The sequence below is a fragment of the Galeopterus variegatus genome, unplaced genomic scaffold (assembly GCF_000696425.1).
Source record: "Galeopterus variegatus unplaced genomic scaffold, G_variegatus-3.0.2 Scaffold3487, whole genome shotgun sequence".
Classification (NCBI taxonomy): domain Eukaryota; kingdom Metazoa; phylum Chordata; class Mammalia; order Dermoptera; family Cynocephalidae; genus Galeopterus; species Galeopterus variegatus.
The window spans coordinates 193,160-211,497 of record NW_007729598.1 but is presented as its reverse complement, the minus strand read 5'-3'; the positions used below and the strand labels follow the sequence as shown (position 1 = coordinate 211,497).

The window sequence follows — 18,338 nt, the reverse complement described above, 5'->3', positions numbered from 1 at the left end:
TTTTAATTGTGTCAGTCTTACACGTTTTATTTTTTCCAGGGTTTGCATTGAGAGTACATATTACTTCTGCAGTTATATTTATTTCAAGATGCATTTCAAATTGCTTGGCACTGGGTGTAGGTCCAGTTGGGTGCAGTTTGAGGCAGTTGCCTCTAGATAGCACTCTTTCAGATGGGACAGATAAAACTTGTATTTGTCATCTCTGTTCCACATGCTACTAAGTCAAAGGAGGCAGAGGTGAATAGAACTTCTTCCCTGCCCATAAGGATCTTGCCTCGTAGCCATAAAACTGAACATAAAGTATTTGCCAACTTAAATAAACTGGGGAAAAAATACTCTTAATGAACATTGTGATTCTAGTAACAACATTAAAACCATAGGCATCAATTAATAAGGTTGGGTGAATCACAGAACCTTTATGTATTTCTATTTTCTGATAGTTTTTATGTGTGTGTGCTTTTTTGAAGCACATGCACCTATGTTTTTCTTTCTCCCTCCTAAATACTTTCTCCCACTTGAGAAGGGGGTCTGGGACTGGGTCTCTTCCTGGCACATCTTCGGGCTGAGCAGTTCTCAATCTGGGGCTTGGGTGTCGTATTCCACCGCCTTCACATGCCCTAACTAAACCTGTTCTGAGTGGGCTGCTAAGGAGTGCAGGCAGGCAATGAAGGGCTACAGGTTGACCCCTAACCCCATCTAGTTGTGTGTGTCTGTGTGCATCTGTGTGCATAGGATAATATTGAGCACATGAAAGAAATGAGTGTCTTCTGTCAATCTGGTGTCTTTTCATTCTGTCAGTTGTTTCCTCATCTCCAACGTCTGTGCCAGAGCCGGGCTCACATTCATTATTTAAGCCAGGTCTCTTTTAAATAGAAATTTAGCACATAGGATAAATAAGATCCAATCTCAAACAATATTTTACTTACTTGTAGCTCATATTCACTGTTAGGAATCAAGAGTCAGAGTGGTATGTTTATATTCCTCGTTAACAGCTTTCTGAGGTAAATATTAATATCTCCATCTTACAGGAAAGGAAACTGAGGTTTGGAAAAGCGAACTTACCTAAGTTCCCATGGATATGTGTTATAGAGCTGGGGCTGGCATTCAAGACTGCCTGCCTCCAAAGCCCAGGTGCCTAGCTCCTACTTCTGTGGTATCTTTTTGAGATAATAGGAGCAAAATCGAATTTAGCTTGTAGGTACTGATCAAAGCTATGTTAGTGGCACTGGGTGGAGTGTTTTCTCAGTCATTCCTTGTGTTGATTTAAGTAAGTTGCTGTGACTTACGCATTGTCTTCAGGATCCTGTGCTCAGGGTTGCTGTGTTTCTAAGGTACCAATGAGTGTGTGCATGTGTGTGTGACACATCTTTGATATTAAGAAAGAGTGCACAGCAGTGGCCAGGAAGTGATGGTTTCGATTTTTTATTTTGAGGAAGAATGAAGTAAGTTAAATAACCAATTAAGGCTTTGTCTGAGACCTGGTTCCTCTTCACTGCAGTAGTGAAGGCTCCTTCCCCGTAAGGTACCTGTTATAACAGAGAAGTGATCCTCAGCCCTCAGTTTGGTGTGACATATATTGCTCTTTAATGGGGTTTCCTTGTTGAGCGGGTTTTTGGTTCAATGCTTCCTTGGCTGCTGGAAGGGAAGTGAACACTTGGTCTTTGGACCATCATCCCCTGGGAGGCATCGAGGGGCAGGGCTGTGATCCTCAGTCATTAATTTTCTGCCTCTGCATTCTTCACTTGGACAATTCCAGTGACACGTTATTTACAGTCACGATTCTCAGCTGCAAGGAGGGAGTTATGCCATCTCGAGCGAGGGGTGTGGGGTGAGGAGGGGTGAGCCTTCCCAAAGACGTTCTGGGTGTTGAGCTGGGTGAGAATTACTGGCTAGGACTTCAGATTGAATCCCAGATCTGCTGCTTCCCACCTGTGTGACTCTGGGCAAGCTGCTTAAAATGATCTGAGCCTCTGTGAAATGAGAGATAATAACAATATGCAGTTGATATGAGGATTAGAAATGAAAAGGAAGCACCCAGCAGAGGGCCAGGGACAAGCAAGGGCCCAACAAGGTGGTAATAATTAGGTCTAGATAAATAAAAAGTGGAGTCATACCACCTACTTTCTTCCTTTCGGTGTGGTTTTTGGTGGCTGGCTGGTACAGGGATCCGAACCCATGACCTTGTTGTTATAAGGATGCACTCTAACCAACTGAGCTAAGTGGCCAGCTCCTTTACTTATTTTCTCTATCTCTGGATAAGTTACTTTCTGAGTCTCAGTTTACAATCTGTAGTACAAAGACTAGAATGGTACCTACTATTGTGGGTTGAATTGTGTCCTCCAAAAAATATGCTGAAGTCCTAACTCCAGGTATCTGTGACTGTGTCCTGTTTGGAGCTAGGGTCTTTGCATGTGTAATAAAATTAGGTCATAGTGGGTTAGGATGAGCCTGTATCCAGTGACTGGTGTCCTTCGAGGAGGGAAATATGAACAGATATAGACACAGAAGACACAGGGAATGGTGGAGGCAGAGATTGGGGTGACGCATCAACACACCAAGGAACACCGGGGACTGCTGGCAGCCACCAGAAGTTAGGAGAGAGGCATGGGACGGATTCTTTATCAGAGCCTCCAGAAGGACCCAACCCTGCTGACAGCTGGATTTCAGACATTTTTTTTTTTTTTTTCCCATATAAAGATGACCGGTAAGGGGATCTTAACCCTTGACTTGGTGTTGTCAGCAGCACACTCAGCCAGTGAGTGAACTGGCCATCCCTATATGGGATCCGAACCCGGGACCTTGGTGTTATCAGTGTGTTATCAGCACCGCACTCTCCCGAGTGAGCCACGGGCCAGCCCTGGATTTCAGACTTCTAATGTCCAGAATTATGAGAGTAAATTACTGTTGTTTTAAATCACCCAGTTTGTGGTAATTTGTTACAGCAGCCCCAAGAAACTAATACATCTACCCTTTGAGATTGTTATGAGGGTTAAATGACAATTAAGTAGCATGTGTGAAAGAACCATTAATGTTCCTAGCACATGAGAGTCTTTACCAGGTCTTGGGTCTCTAACCTTCAGGTGTCAAGACATAGGAAATGGGCTCTGGAAGATGATAACATAAAAACCTACACCATCTGTAGGTTTGTGGGTATGTGTAGACAGAGACGCAAAACACAGAGCAGCAGCAACTGAACTCTGCAGCTCCTCGCCCTCTCAGCCCTCACACACTGGAGAGAGCTGCTGACCCTCCAGGTGTCAGGGCAGAGCCATGAATTTGGAAGGTGGTGGTTTGAATCCTGGTGGAGGGGATGCGGGAAGCTGGCGGTTACCTCACATGAAAAAGCAGGTGAGTCCATCTTGATTTTCAGCTGTAACAGAAATTGGAATTTATATTTAAACAGATCTTCAGTGAAGCTATGGTTGGTTGGCGTGAAGGCCCCTGCCTTTCCTCATAGAGCACACAGGGCTGGAAACAGGTGGGTGAGGGGCAGTGAGGGCACCTGTCACTGCTCCATGCTGTCCTCAGTGCTGGACTCACTTGGGGGCTTTCCACATGTGACTGGGGAGAGGTTCTGAGGTCCCCTGCTCATGCCAGCTTCATGTGGAGGACCTCAGAAGATAAGAGAAGCCATCAAGTAGTGGGTGTCGGAATGTCATCTGGGATAATGTTACCTACGAACAACTGTGAGTGGTCACTGCAGACCTTTGCTGTCAGTGTTTGGAGTGCACAGTTTAGAACAGGACTCCATTTTCAAACCAAGTCTGAGGCGTCAACGGGGCATTCAACAGACAGAGGGAAAGAGGTAGGAGATGCCGTGAAGTGAGGTCCACTGCAGAGGCTGGGAAGGAGAAACCCAGACTAACCGTCAGGGTGTAGACTCGAGCTGGAGGCTGAAGAGGTACCGGGCAGTGCTGTGTCCAGGCCTGGTGTTGGAGACTTTGCAGTCGAAGCACCCTCAGTCTGTCCTGGGGGACAACAGGAGTGGGACAGCAGGTAAGGAATATAGAAGTCAGACACTATAAAGATGTGGTACAGTCGAAACACTGTAGAAGGGGTGGGTTCCATGGGGGACACTCCAAGAAGGCGTCATGGGGGGCTGATCCCTGAAAGCTAAGCCAGACCCCATAGTGAAGAGAAGGGATGAAGGGAGGCTGCACGTGGGAAGAGCAGCCCAGAGGCAGTGAGGCAGGCAGGGCAGGCTGCTTTGGGGAGGGAAGAGTAGACCAAGTGAGAGACATGGCTGGGAATGAAGCTGGAAAGGAAATAGGATGGAAAGGAAATAGGACCCGCAACATGGAGCCAGCACAGTGAACACGAGGCCAGGGAGTCTGGTCTCTGCAGGCAGCAGGGATGCTTTGAGGGGTTTGGGGGGAGAGAAGGAACAACCAACCTGCACCCAAGGGAGGTAATGCTGAGTTCAGTGTGGGAGGGATTGTGGCAGGGAACAAAGGGTGACCCGCTGAGGCCAAGGTGTCCTGAGCTGGGGCTGCACAGAGGACATGTAAAGGAGGGGATGCTTGGCCAGCGGGGAGGACAACAGTGAAGCAGATGAGGAGTAAGACTGAAGGGACCCCAAAAACTCAGTGATCCAGATAAGTCATGTTTCAATGCAGTATTTTAAAAAATTGATGCCAAAAAATCCATGATGAACAAAATATCCAAATTTCAAATGAAGACAGGATCCTTCCCTGTGCTGGCTTAACTCTGCCTTGTTCATCTTACCCAGATCCAGCCTGTGGGAGGACACTGCGAAGACCTAGCAGTGGAAATCTTTGAACCTGGATAGTGGGGAAAAGCCCCAGAAGATATAGAGGTTGTGAGGCAGTGTAGGAAGGATGGAGCCTCATTAACCAAGAGGGTAGACGTGGAGGAGAGGTTGAGATCTGCCAGGGAGGCCTCCGAGGAAATGCTCAGCAGCCAACTAAGAGTGAGGGTCTCATCAAAACAGGCGCCAGAGCTCCAGAGTTGGGATGGGGTCGGGTGGGACCACCAGGGAGAAGAAGGCCCGGGCAGGACCCTCAGGAATGTTAACCTTCAGGGCACTGGAGGAGCCAGGGGAGGAGAAAGTCTCTCTCACAGACTCAAAGAGAGTTTCAAGGGCAGATAGAAAGGATCAAAGGTTGCAGAAAGTTCTGAGAGCTGGTCCCAGTGGAATAATGGGGTAAAGGCAGCTATCAGGGTTTATTTCGAGAAATGAGTGAGATTGGGAGGGAGGCGGGAGGGGGAAGGCCCACCACTCACATCTGCAGAGCCTAGACAGGCATACAACTGTGTGTGTATCTAAATATTTAAAAATTAAATATGCTTTATCCTGCCACCATGAGGAATATACGCTCATCAGGACCCGAGAGAGCAGGCTTGAATTTCAAGATCTCTGACTCCTTGGTGCTCTGCTCTGGAACATGATGGCTCAGGCATAGCTGGCTAAGGGCTGATCCCCACCCTCTTTGGCTTCCCACTTTGGCTCCATCCCACAAACAGTTGTCCTTTGGGTGCCCCTTGGTTCTAGTGGGGGCAGCAGAGTTCACCCTCAGGAGATTAGACCAGGGGGAAAATCCTGAGCAATCCCATAAGTGGGTTTGGGACCGTAGGACAGGGAATTCTGGGTCCCAGGCACCCAGAGCACCACCTAAAAGGAAGGGTGGGGGGTTGGGTATGCATGGCCCCTTGGCCTTTGTTTCCTCACCTGTGACCCCAGGCAGGGGTGCTGGAAGAATGAGACCATGGAGGCAGGAGCACAGCAGGATGAGGTCAGGGGAGGGCTGGAGAGAGAGAGGGCTGGAGGCACAGGCAGGAGTCTGCAAAGGGGAAAACTGCATGTATTGCTGAAATTGCATGGTTAATCTCTTCCATTCTTAGTCCTCTTAGCTAGGAGAGCTGCCCATACGTGTCTGAGGACATGGAGAAGCTCACTTTCTCAATTTTCTGCTGAAGTTTCCCAATTGTGTTTGCAGTCTGCTTACCACATCAACACTCATAAAAGTACTATTTCAGTTTCTAGTGAAGTGAAAAAAGGAAACTAGGATTTCCCTGTCCAAGCTAGTTGAGGAATTATATATTTAAAGGTGGAGATCCTTAAATGTTTGTTTTAAGCCTGCCTATAGAGGATATCAGCATAGACAGTGCGGTTCTCTACTCTCCACGCCCTGTGGCGATGACCTCCAGAGGCCCGTGACTGAGAGGCTTCCTGCATGTGGTGTCTGGCTGACATTAACCCAGCACACAGGCTTAGACTAAAGTCCTAGACCCCTCCCTGACATGTCCACAGTGTTTCTTTCAGCAAGGAGAGGAAGCTGGTGTGCAGAGAGGCTGCAAGGTGCATTAGATCACCAATCCTGTTGACAGCGTCATGAACCAGAAAACTAGCCTCCCCACCTCAGAACCTGACTGCCACCACCCTAGGCAGAGGCAAAGAAGCTTCTGATTGCTCTACCATCTTTAGATCACCAATCCTGTTGACAGCGTCATGAACCAGAAAACTAGCCTCCCCACCTCAGAACTTGACTGCCACCACCCTAGGCAGAGGCAAAGAAGCTTCTGATTGCTCTACCATCTATTCCAGTTACATTGATCTGATCCTCAGTCTCCTTCACTCTGAACAAATTTCAACATTAGAAATAAATTAATGAAGCCATTCAATAGGCCATTTACTGAGCAAGTGCTGTGGCCAGGCACATCAGATGCCTTTGGGGAACAGCTGGACTGTCGACTCCAGTTACTCAGATCTGAACTCTTTCCCCTGTACTCTGCAGTATGGAGTCCAGAAGTGTAAACGAGAACATTACCTTAGCCCTGAATGCTGAGGGGAAGAGCTCCTCTATTAATATCCAACAGAATATGGCTCATTAGTAGCCGTTGGGCAATTTTTACTACACCAGGTTAATGGACACTACTTCCATTGACTATGGGCCTGTAGGAAAACCAAGAAGGGCATGCTTACAGCTTGTAGTGTGTCCACCAATACCTGGCTCACATCTTCTTCACACACACATGGTTAAAACTCATGTTGTAGCCCATCTTGTGTCTAGGTGGGCCCATGTGGCTGAAGGATAGCTGTTGGAATACAAGGGGGAGGGCTGGGCATTACCTCCAGCTGATCTTCCACACTCTCGTTTCTCTCTGACTGTCTGGGAGTGGAGGACTGTGAGATGGAAGAGCCACATAATGGAAAAGCCCAGCTCCCTGAGTGATTGTTTGAAAGAGAGCTGCTCAGGGTGCTTCAGAACCCTTCTGGCTGCTTCCAGACACCCCAAGTGGCTTTGCCTCAGCCCACATCATGCTGTTACCTGCAGAGGCCATGGGGGGAGGAGGGAGGACACCCGGTCACCTGGAGGCCGGGAAATGGTCTCAGTAACCTTCGAGGATGTGGCCATGAACTTTGGAGGAATGGGCTTTGCTGGATCCTTCCCAGAAGAATCTTTACAGAGATGTGATGCTGGAAACCTTCAGGAACCTGGCCTCTATAGGAAAAAAATGAGACCAGAACATTGAAGATCAGTACAATAATCCCAGGACAAATCTAAGCAGTTACGTGGTAGAGAGAGTCTGTGAAAGTGCAGAAGGTAGTTCGTGTGGAGAAATCTTCAGCCAGGTTCCAGATTGTCATCTGAACAAGAAAACTCCTCCCGGAGTAAAACCAAGTGAAAGCAGTGTGTGCAGAGATGTCTTCATGCATCCTTCATCCCTTCATAGGCACATTATGTCTCACACTGGACACAAACCATGTGACTATCAGGAATATGGAGAGAATCTATATAAATGTAAGGAATGTGGGAAAGCCTTCAGCTGTCACCACTCTTTTCAAATACATGAAAGGGCCCACACTGGAGAGAAACTGCGATTGTAAAGAATGTGGGAAAGCCCTCATTTCTCTCAGAAGCACTCCAAGACCCATGATACTGCACAGTGGAGAGGGACCTTATAAATGTAAGGTGGGTGGGAAAGCCTTTGCTTGTCACAGTTTCTTCCGATTACATGAAAGCACTCACATGGGAGAAAAACCCTGTGAATGTAAGGAATGTGGGAAAGCATTCATTTGTCTCAAAAGTGTTCAAAGACACATGACAACACACACTACAGATGGCCCTTATAAATATAAGGTGTGTGGGAAAGACTTTGGTTTTCCCAGTGCATTTCAAAGTCATGGAACGACTCACACCAGAGAGAAACTCCCTGAATGTAAGGACAACACACACTACAGATGGCCCTTATAAATATAAGGTGTGTGGGAAAGACTTTGGTTTTCCAATGCATTTCAAAGTCATGGAATGACTCACACCAGAGAGAAACTCCCTGAGTGTAAGAAATGAGGTCAAGCTTTCAGTTGTTCCAGTTCTATTTGAGTACATGAAAGAGCTCACACTGGAGAGAAACCCTGCGAACATAAGGATGTGGGAAAGCCTTCAGTACTTCCAGTTGTTTTCAAATACATGAAGGAACTCACACTGGAGAAAAACCCTATGAGTGCAAGGAGCATGGGAAAGCCTTCACTTGTTCCAATTCTGTTCAAAAACATAAAAGGACTCACTGGAAAGAAACCCTACTATGAATGTAAGGACAGTGAGGAAGCCTTCAATTCTTGTTCAAATGTTCAAAAACATGATGCTGCACACTAGAGATGGACCTTGTAAACCTAAGGTGTGTGGGAAAGCCTTGGCTCATTGCAGTTCATTTTGGATACATGAAGATATACACACTGGAGAGAAGCCCTAATTGAAGAATGTGAGAAAGCTTTCATTACCACACAATGTTTCTAGCATGCATGAGAATGCAGTGTGGAGAGAACCGGCATACATGTTAACCATGTGGGAAAGCCTTTAGTCGTGGCAGTTCAATTCAAAACCAGAACACACAGGGGAGAAACCTCTTGAATATAAGCAATTGGCCTCAGTTGGCCCATATGTAAGAATGCACACTGGGTCAAACCCTGTAAATGTGAAAAATACAAGAATGTTTTTAGTTTTTTTTTTTTGTCTTTTTGTCTTTTTGTCTTTTTTCGTGTCCGGCAACGGATCGCAACCCTCAGTGTCACACCCGTACCAGACCGGGACCGGCAACGGGATCACAACCCTAGGTGCTGTGCCCTCACCTCGCTCAGCCAGTGAGCGGGAACCGGTCTGTATGTGGGATCCGAACCCTCAGCGGGAGCGCTGCTGCGCTCCCAAGCAGCGCACTGTAGCAGTGCGCCACCGGGCCGGCCCGAATGTTTTTAGTTTTAATAAATACTTTTATGTCGTGTGAAGACTCCTAATGTACAGAAATCCTATAAATATAAGTAATGAAAAGATCCTGATGTAACCTAATACATGTAGACAGCTCCAGAAAATACACAGCCTGAACAAAGTGTTCTAAATCTTAGAAACACATTGTCTGTATCAGTGTCTCCTTTAAGTAGCTCTCTGGATTCTGAATTTCTTATCCTTCCTCGTGAAAACAAACATTGAGCTGACAATTCTGTAAGTACTGTTTGGACATGAGATTCTGGGGCTTGAGACTTTTCATTACTTTGGGCCACAGGTGATTGTGGGGTGTCTGTTTAACATTTCTGAGGATTTTAAACTACTGTTCATATTTGGCACATGTTACATGACACAATATGTCACATGTTACATGACATGGAGTTCCTCCTATTTTGAGAAAAGATTATGGTCATCTGCACAGTGCTAGTGCATCATGGATTTTTCCCATGACTACAGTGGTGTCTGTGCAAGTCCACTGTGGTTTCCCAGTTGAAACACCAAATGAGCTATGAGTGTTTAGAGGTGGAAGAATTAAGGTGAGTGGCAGACAGTGTTTATCATTTTGAGTAATGTCCTGAGTGAAGATGAAGAATATTTGAAATCTTCAAAGTGAGAAATTGTTAATGTCTTTTCAGAAGATGAGCGGTTGGAAGCTTCATGTTTCAGTGATCTACAAAGCCCCGTGCCTATTTTGCTGTTCACAGGTGTCTATTCTATAGGCTTAGAATTTACCACGTTATGAAGGGGGGAGGGGAAGGAGTAACAGCTTGTGTTTTATTAAAGAACAAAGGAAATCAAAATAAAAAGAGACGTGCCTATTTTGCTGTTCACAGGTGTCTATTCTATAGGCTTAGAATTTACCACGTTATGAAAGGGGGGAGGGGAAGGAGTAACAGCTTGTGTTTTATTAAAGAACAAAGGAAATCAAAATAAAAAGCGAGAGAGAGAGAGAGAGAGAGCTTTTCAGGAGTGTGGCACCTGCATTGGACTACGCAACAAGCGAAATAAACTTTTATTTTATTAAGTGACTGAAATTTTGTGGTGGTTTTTCCTACAGTGTAACGTAGCCTACCCTGACTAATATAAGAAGTCCTGATGCCTGCTGTCCAGTGGGTGAGTAGCTAGGGAATGGGTTTGTTACTATCTTAGTCCACTTGGGCTACTACAAAACAATACCTTAGACTGGGTTGTTTATAAACAACAGAAATTTGTTTCTAACAGTTGTGGAGGCTGGAAAGTCCAGGATCACTGCAGATTCAGTGTCTGGTAAGGACCACCTTCTATACAGCAGTCTTTTTGCTGTGAGAGAGCTCTCTGGGGTCTCTTTTCTTTATAAGCACAATAATCCCATTCATGAGATCTCCACCCTCATGACCTAATCACCTCCCAAAGGCCCCCTCTCCTAATACCATAACCTTGGGGGTTAGGATTTCAGCATAAAAATTTTCAGGGGGATACAAATATTTAGCCCCCAGCAGTCATTCAGACAGCAAAAGCTATCCTAATACCTCTAAGTTATCTACTATTATGTAGTATTCCTCATCTTAAAAAGTAAATGAATAAGCAGAGGGAAAACAATTATTTGCCCTCATATTCATCTCTGGTTCCACCTCTATGCTCTTTTAAATGGCAACACTTTTGAAAGAATTGTCTATCCATATTTTAATGGTGAATATCTCTGTATAATGGGAATAGGATAATTTTGAAAAAAATTTTTGTAAGCTTTTCTATATAGAATAGATACTCTTTTTCAAATCAGATCAGCACTACAACTATATGAAAGAGAGCCAGGCTTCCATTTCTGCTGTCCACACTCACAGTGGAGAGATCAGGTTAGCTCTTGGGTACCACCTGCAACCATATCTTTATTGAGTCTAGTCGTGGAGGTGCTGCCTGGTGCCCAAAGCTCCTGGTTCCTTTGGTTATTTTACTAAAGACCACATGAACAAAGTGAGCAGGACTGCCACTAGCTACAACAAATGGACTGCATGCATCTACTCAATGTCCCCCTTGAAGGTTGTGGAACCTCTTGAAACATCTTGACTTTTGTGATTTCTCTCCTTCCTTTGCAGGCCACCGCTTCCTGGTCTTCTTTTCAGGTTCCTGTTTTTCTTTTCCATCACTAAATAAAGATAAAGATTCCAGGGCTCAGCTTTGACATCATTTTTCTTCTCTCATTGGATGATCTTATCCACTTAAATTATTTAAATAGCTTTCAATGACTCCCGAGTCACGTTAGCCCCAACCTTTCTCCTCAGCTCCAGAGTCAAAGGACCAACCGTCCACTGACAGCTATCCTTGTATTTCTCCACCGTTTCTCCTATCTCAGCAAAAGGCACCACCGTAGACCCAGGTGCTTAAGCCAAACTCTTAGGAGTCATCCTTTTTTTCCTTTTTCCTTTCTCCCCAGTTCTAGTCCATCAGTAAATTCTATCAGCTCTGCTTCCAAAACATGTCTTGATTGACGACTTGCACAGCCATTGCTATTACAACAGTCCAAGCCATCATCTCTCTCCAGGATTTCCACTGGTTGAACCACATGGAATTGCTGTTATTTTTATCATTTTTTAGCTACAAAATGGAAATTTCATATGGTTCAACCCAGTTAAACATCCTCCTAACTGTCTCCTGCTTCCAAACTTGCCCTCTGCAATCTATGCTTCCCACGGCAGCCAGAGAGAGTAATCTTTATCAAACATAAATTAGATCATGTATCTCCCTATTTTAAACCCTCTAAAGACTTCATTTAGACTTAAGTCCAAATTCTTTACCCAAGTCAGTTTCCTGTTGGATTTGATCTTTACCACTTACTGAGCTTTTCCACTCTTTTCTCCATCAGGTACCTCTCTGGAAAATTCCTCTCGCCCTTTCCCCGGTTTCTCTTCATTACACCCCCAAATCATCCCACTCTCTGTCTTGGGAGACCGTGAGTTAGAGAGACTCAGGGGTTAGAGTTACTTCCAATCCTGTGGTTTGTGATAGGTTGCTCAAATTTCATAAGACTCAGGTTCCTTATTTGTAAAATGGCCATAACCTATCTCAGAGGGTGGTTGTGTAGATCAAATGATCTTGGGAGACCGTGAGTTAGAGAGACTCAGGGGTTAGAGTTACTTCCAATCCTGTGGTTTGTGTTAGGTTGCTCAAATTTCATAAGACTCAGGTTCCTTATTTGTAAAATGGCCATAACCTATCTCAGAGGGTGGTTGTGTAGATCAAATGATATAAATTACTTAAAGTGTTTGGCAGCCTGTCTAGCACTTTTTATATAAAATTCTGAGTCCCCCTGCCTACTCCCTGTTCATCTCCTTTTCCTTTATGAGTCATAACTTCTCTCGAACTTTTTAATTCAGCTCTTGTATACTTCACACATTTGAATCATTACCCTTGCCTCCTGTTCATCTGACCCTGTGAGTCTTCCATAAGAATAAAATCAGCCTTTCTAAGAGTCTCCTTTGCATGTGATAACTTGTCTCTGGGACGTTAGGGAAACTGTTCTGAAGCTAAGATTCACAGGACCTATGACAACAGCAATGCGGTGGAGGCTCACCTCATTGGCAGCATCACTCAGTGCTATGGGAGATACATTATGAAGTTAGCATATTAAAAATTGCTTACTAGAAAATTACCCTTTGAAACCTCTTAAGCAGCTACATGAGAGATTAATACATGGAGTTTTGATAAATCCAACAAAGTAGGGTTTTCCTCAACTTTGGAACGGAATTGCTGTTTTAGCGTTTGAACATGAGAAGAAGTAGTTGGCTTGTATTTGTCAAATACAAAATATTTGTCTTTAGCCATTATTTTTACACTCAGGATGGTATTGTACACATGGTGGGGGCCTATAGGGACTGAGAACCACCAAGGGGGCCACAGGCTCTTATTTGCCCTCCCCCGCAGCACAGGATTTTTTCTCTCCTTTCTTTTCTCTTCTCTTTCTTACTGAAAGCTTTTGGTTAAATTGTAGTAAGCCAATTATGCATATGATGAGACTGTAGTATAATAACAACGAGGGAAGCAAGGTAGCCACAGTGAGGATAAAATGGTTTTGAACCTATATAAAGAGTGGCTATTTTAAAAAATACCCTAGTTGTTTTTTCCCCTCCACCTCTGTTCCAAACTCACCGGCAGATTTTTCTCTCATATTTTTACTTAACAATGCTGGTGGAGGATGAAGTGAACAGTTATTTTCTTGCCTAGCATCTACATTGTCTGTCTAATTTTGGGAAGTTTCAATCTGGTGATTCTTGATGGGATCCAAGGTAACTTCCTGCCATAAATGCTAAAATTGCCAGAGACTGCCTTTCCCAGACTCCCTGGCAACCAGGACACTGGCATATGACACAGACACCATGGATCAGGTGTAGTTAGTTCTGAAATTGGAAACTTGTGACACAAGGAGGTGGGATGGAGCACCCATTCCAGTGGCAATGGCTTCAGTGTGATTGTGCCTTGGGTCCTGCCTATTATAGGCTCCTTGTTTCTGATTCTTTTCAAGCTTGCTTCTTTATCCTTCCTTGCTATTCTAGAAGTTCCTGATACCCTTTCTACAAATCTCTGCTCTACTAAAAGCAGCTGGAGCAGTCTACTGTTTCTTTCAACTGTGAATCCTGACAGGTAAAAAGGAAATTGTCCAGGAGTCTGGTCCTAGTTTACAGTCACCAGGGTAACAAATATGCTGTGTGACAGAGGTGTGTGTGAGTGTGTGAGTGCATGTGTGTGCATGTGCACAGTGTGTGTGCTGTGCAAGTATTTGCACATAGCCTGAGTTGCATAGGCTTTCTTTGCCCTTCAGGGTTGGGTTTGGGACTTACGCATCTTTGGCTCCTGGTGAGAAGGGCCAGGTTACACATGGCACTCAGGTTCATAGCACTCACCCTGGGAAATGGGTGGTGGAAAGAAGGAAGTAGAGAGAGGAATCCCCTGGCAGAGAGAGGTGTGGCTCTCACCCATTCTCTCCTTGCCCAGCCCAGGCACTGTTGATCTATTGGGCATCTCATCCCCCCTAACGTCATAACTGATCTGGTGAGGGTAAAGAGTGGTATTTTGCCTGGTAAAGTATTTTTGAATAGAAGAAATGAGCATGCATTTGTACTCCCTTTTCAGTGTTTCTAGCTGTAAAAATTGATAGTCATAAAGCTGCAGAAGAGCTGCTGCTGAATTTTTGGCTGGAATTTCAAAGCAGAAACCAAGAAGAGCAGTATCATTAAAATTAGCAAGAAAACATGAGAGAATGTTTTCTCTTGTTATCAGCCTGAAAAACCACGATTCATCCTTCACAGCTCTCCTCTGTGAAGCTTAATCTCATCCTCCAACCCCTCTCACAATTAATCACTCTCTTTCTGCTCAACTATTTTTATGTCTGGTATATATTTGCATTATTATATATTTTGCATTGATTATTAGTCTGTCTCACCTATCATACCATTAGGTTTTTGAGGGTATCTTTAGTGTCTCTGAACTGTTTTTACTCACAAAACTTCTGACACCATATGTGTGAGGTTTTTCCACACCAACAAACATATCTCCAGCTCTTCAGACACCAACTGGGTATCCTACAGTTCAACCCAGTTCTGACACTACCTGAAGTTAGTGTCAGACTGCACAGCTGTAAGGGCTCGGTTCCACAAGACAGCCCTCGCTTCAGATGCCAGTCACAAGCACTGGGTGCCCACGTTACTCACACTTCTGTCGAATTTACCTATAAAGTTGGGGGTTCCCACAACCCCCACCGTCTTTGGGGTTCAATAATGTATTAGAATGGCTGACAGAACTCAGGAAAGCACTTACATTTGTAAGTTTGTTATAAAGGATACAGCTCAGGAAGAGCCAAGTGCAAGAGATGCCTAGAGCAGGGTTTTCGGAAGGGACGTGGAGCTTCCGTGCCCTCTCCGGGCATGCTACCCCACAGCCCCATGATGTGTTCACCAACCTGGAAGCTCTCCGACCCCACTGGGTTGCTGTGTTCCACTCACATTGGTATTCTCCCCCTTTCTTTTTTTTTTTCCTTTTTGTCTTTTTTTCGTTACCGGTAACGGGATTGCAACCCTCGGTGTCACGCCCGCACCGCGCTCAACCAGTGAGCAGACCGGTCTCTATATGGGATCCGAACCCTCGGCAGGAGCGCCGCCGCGCTCCCAAGCACCACACTCCACCGAGTGCGCCACCGGGCTGGCCCTGTATTCTCCCCCTTTCTAGAAGGCATTAAACTGCCTCACATAACACCATTCTCTGTTCCTTCCCTGTCTCCCATCTTCAAATGTTGGCTGCGTCCTAACCTCAGAACTCAGCTCAATGCTTGAAGCAGCTCCCCTCCCCCAGCCCCATCTCAGTGGGACTTAGCCCTGCGTGTTTCCAACAGAATACTGATTGCTTTTTCATTGTAGCATTTAATGCAAGTTATAATTACCTTATTTGCTCACTTTGGCTGCCCCCAATAGGTTCTAACCTGAGAGCATGCATATTTCATCTCATTTTAGCTTACTCTGGCACACACCAGCCACTCAATACATATTGAATGAGTAAATTATTAAGGTAAAAACCTGGGCAAAGATAAAATAAGGAGAGGAAATATATTATGAATTCAGAGAAGTCAGACTACAAAATACAAGTGCTAGGTGCTTCATATTTGCTAAAGGGATCACAAATTTGGCCTTGAACTTTTTACAGCAACTGTGGAGAATGGTACTCTAAATTATGTGATTCAGGCCCCTGAGATAAAATCAGACCTTTTCAGGAGAGACAGTTGTCCCTAGTACTCACCCCTGAGAGATGTTTCTCTTGGGGTACGGTAGAGCCTCAGGAAATCCTAAATGAATGTATCAGAGCTTAAGTTCAATTTCTGCTTAATTGTAAAGACAGCTTCCCATGTAAGCCTCTTGAAGGAGGACAATATTTTGTTGTTGTTGTTTGTTTTAATTTTTCTCTAAATCAGCCAAGGTCCTGAGGCATGGAGCCAAGAGAAGCCGAACCCAGCCTCAACTAGGCAAGCTGCTGCCACCGCCCCAGAGCCCAGCTGCGGTCCTGAGGCATGGAGACAGGGGAAGCCAAACCCAGCTGCAAGCAGGTGAACAGCACACCGAAAACACTATTTCCATGCAGGTAGTAAATCATACCCACCTCAATTGCCATGGCTGCCACAAACGTGGCTAGTCTCTCTAGCAGCAGTCACAGCCACCATGTAGATGGCATGCCAGACTCTCAGTTGCATTGGCACAAGAAGAGGCACCAGTGGAGACCCCCCAAAAAGAAGAGGTCCTCTCTCTCCACAAATCACACTCCAGAGTAATAGAAGAAGCATTTGATAGGGGAGGACTTGATCACACCTGTCTCAATACTGGACAGATCATACAGGAAATGAATCAACAGAGGAACAGTTAATCTACCAGATGGAGACACCAAATCTATGGTTATTAGAGGGGGGAGGGGGAAGGGGAAGGGGAGAGATTGGATAAGGGGCTTGAAGAATAAATATGATTTATAATAATGAATATGCTGATAAAAAATTTTTTAAATTTTCTCTAAATGAAAAAGTAATTTACTATTATTTCTAAAATAAAAGTATAAAAGTAATTTACATTCACTCTAAAAATTCAAAAACTATGACAATGAATACCTGTTTTGTTATATACTCTTCTGCATCTATAAAAAAAGGGATTATACAACAAATTCTGTTTTGTCACCTAGTTTCTCACTCAATAATATCTTTGGATGTTTTTCCATGCCAATTCACATAGATTTGCATAATTATTTTAATGCCTGCATAGCATACCATTCTATGGTTCTATCATAACTTATATGACTAATCCAATTTTTGTCTAAATTTTTTGCTATTATAAATACTGTAGGATCAATTTTCTTATATCTGTACCTTTATTCACTGACCTAATTATTTCCTCAGGGTGGTGATTTTCTTTCCTTTTTCTTCCTTCCTTCCTGCCTTCCTTCCTTCTTTTATTTCTTTCTAGCTGCTCCTTTGGCACCAGTTTGAAAATTTACTATAAGATAAATTCTAGGAAAAACAACTGCTAGGTCCAAGTGTGAGTATAATTAACATTTCTGTAAATGTTGCCAAATTCCCCTCCGAAAATGATGAATCAATCCATACACACTCTGGTTGTACTTGAGAATTTCCATTTCTTAGAGTCTCCCAAACACCACCCTTTTTTCACATTGTTTTTTACAGCTTTACTGAGGTATAATTGACATAGACTAAACCATATGTATTTACTATTATTCTTTTAAATCTTTGCCTGACAGATGCAAAATGATGTGTCATGGATTTAATTCACAAGTCTTTAATTACAAGTGAGACTGAACATCTCAGCAGATGTTCATAGAACATTATTTTGAGTGTTGCCTATTCCATTGCCCATTCTCACTTAATTTTTAGTCTTTTTCTCAAAGATTTATAATGGCTCCTTTGAAGGAAGCTCAGATTTAGATTTTCCATTACAGCCAAAGTTAAAACTAAAATGTCAATTGACTCCCCAGCTGCTCGGCTGACATCTGTGTCTACCCTGTCTGACACTGTGATATCACTAATCATAGGATGAACAAAGGCCCACAGGGGAAAGTGACACCACCTGGGTAGAAAGTTGCTCTTGGTTGCTGTATCAGTTGGAGTTCTACCAGAGGGACAGACCCAGTAGGACACACACACACACACATATTTGTTGATTGATTAATTGCAATGATTGGCTTACACAATTGTGGGGCTGGCTGGGCAAATCTGAAGTCTGAGCAGGCCCATAGGAAGGGCAGGTTACAATTAAACTGATGCTGCAGTCCACAGGTGGAATTTCTTCTTCCACAAGGAAACCCCAATTTTGCTCTTATAAAGCCTTTCATTGACTGGATCAGGCCCACCTAGAGTCTCAAAGACTATGTCTTTTCTTAAAGTCAACTAACTGAGGATGTTAATCACATCGACAAAGTATCTCCACAGAAACACCTACACTAGTGTCACTGAATGATGAGGTACAATGCCCGCCCATACTGACACATGAAACTGACCAGCAGAGCTGCCCATCACCCATCTTCTGAGAAGTGTGGGCTTCTCTGCTGAGCAGGAATCTTGCGGGGGGGGGGGGGGGGCAA

The 18,338-nt window shown here is 44.4% G+C and overlaps 1 pseudogene; it reads left to right on the top strand.

The window, feature by feature from the left end:
• The first annotated feature begins 7,344 nt into the window (after positions 1-7,344).
• On the top strand, positions 7,345-8,551 carry LOC103600861 (annotated as a pseudogene).
• Positions 8,552-18,338: the final 9,787 nt, after the last annotated feature.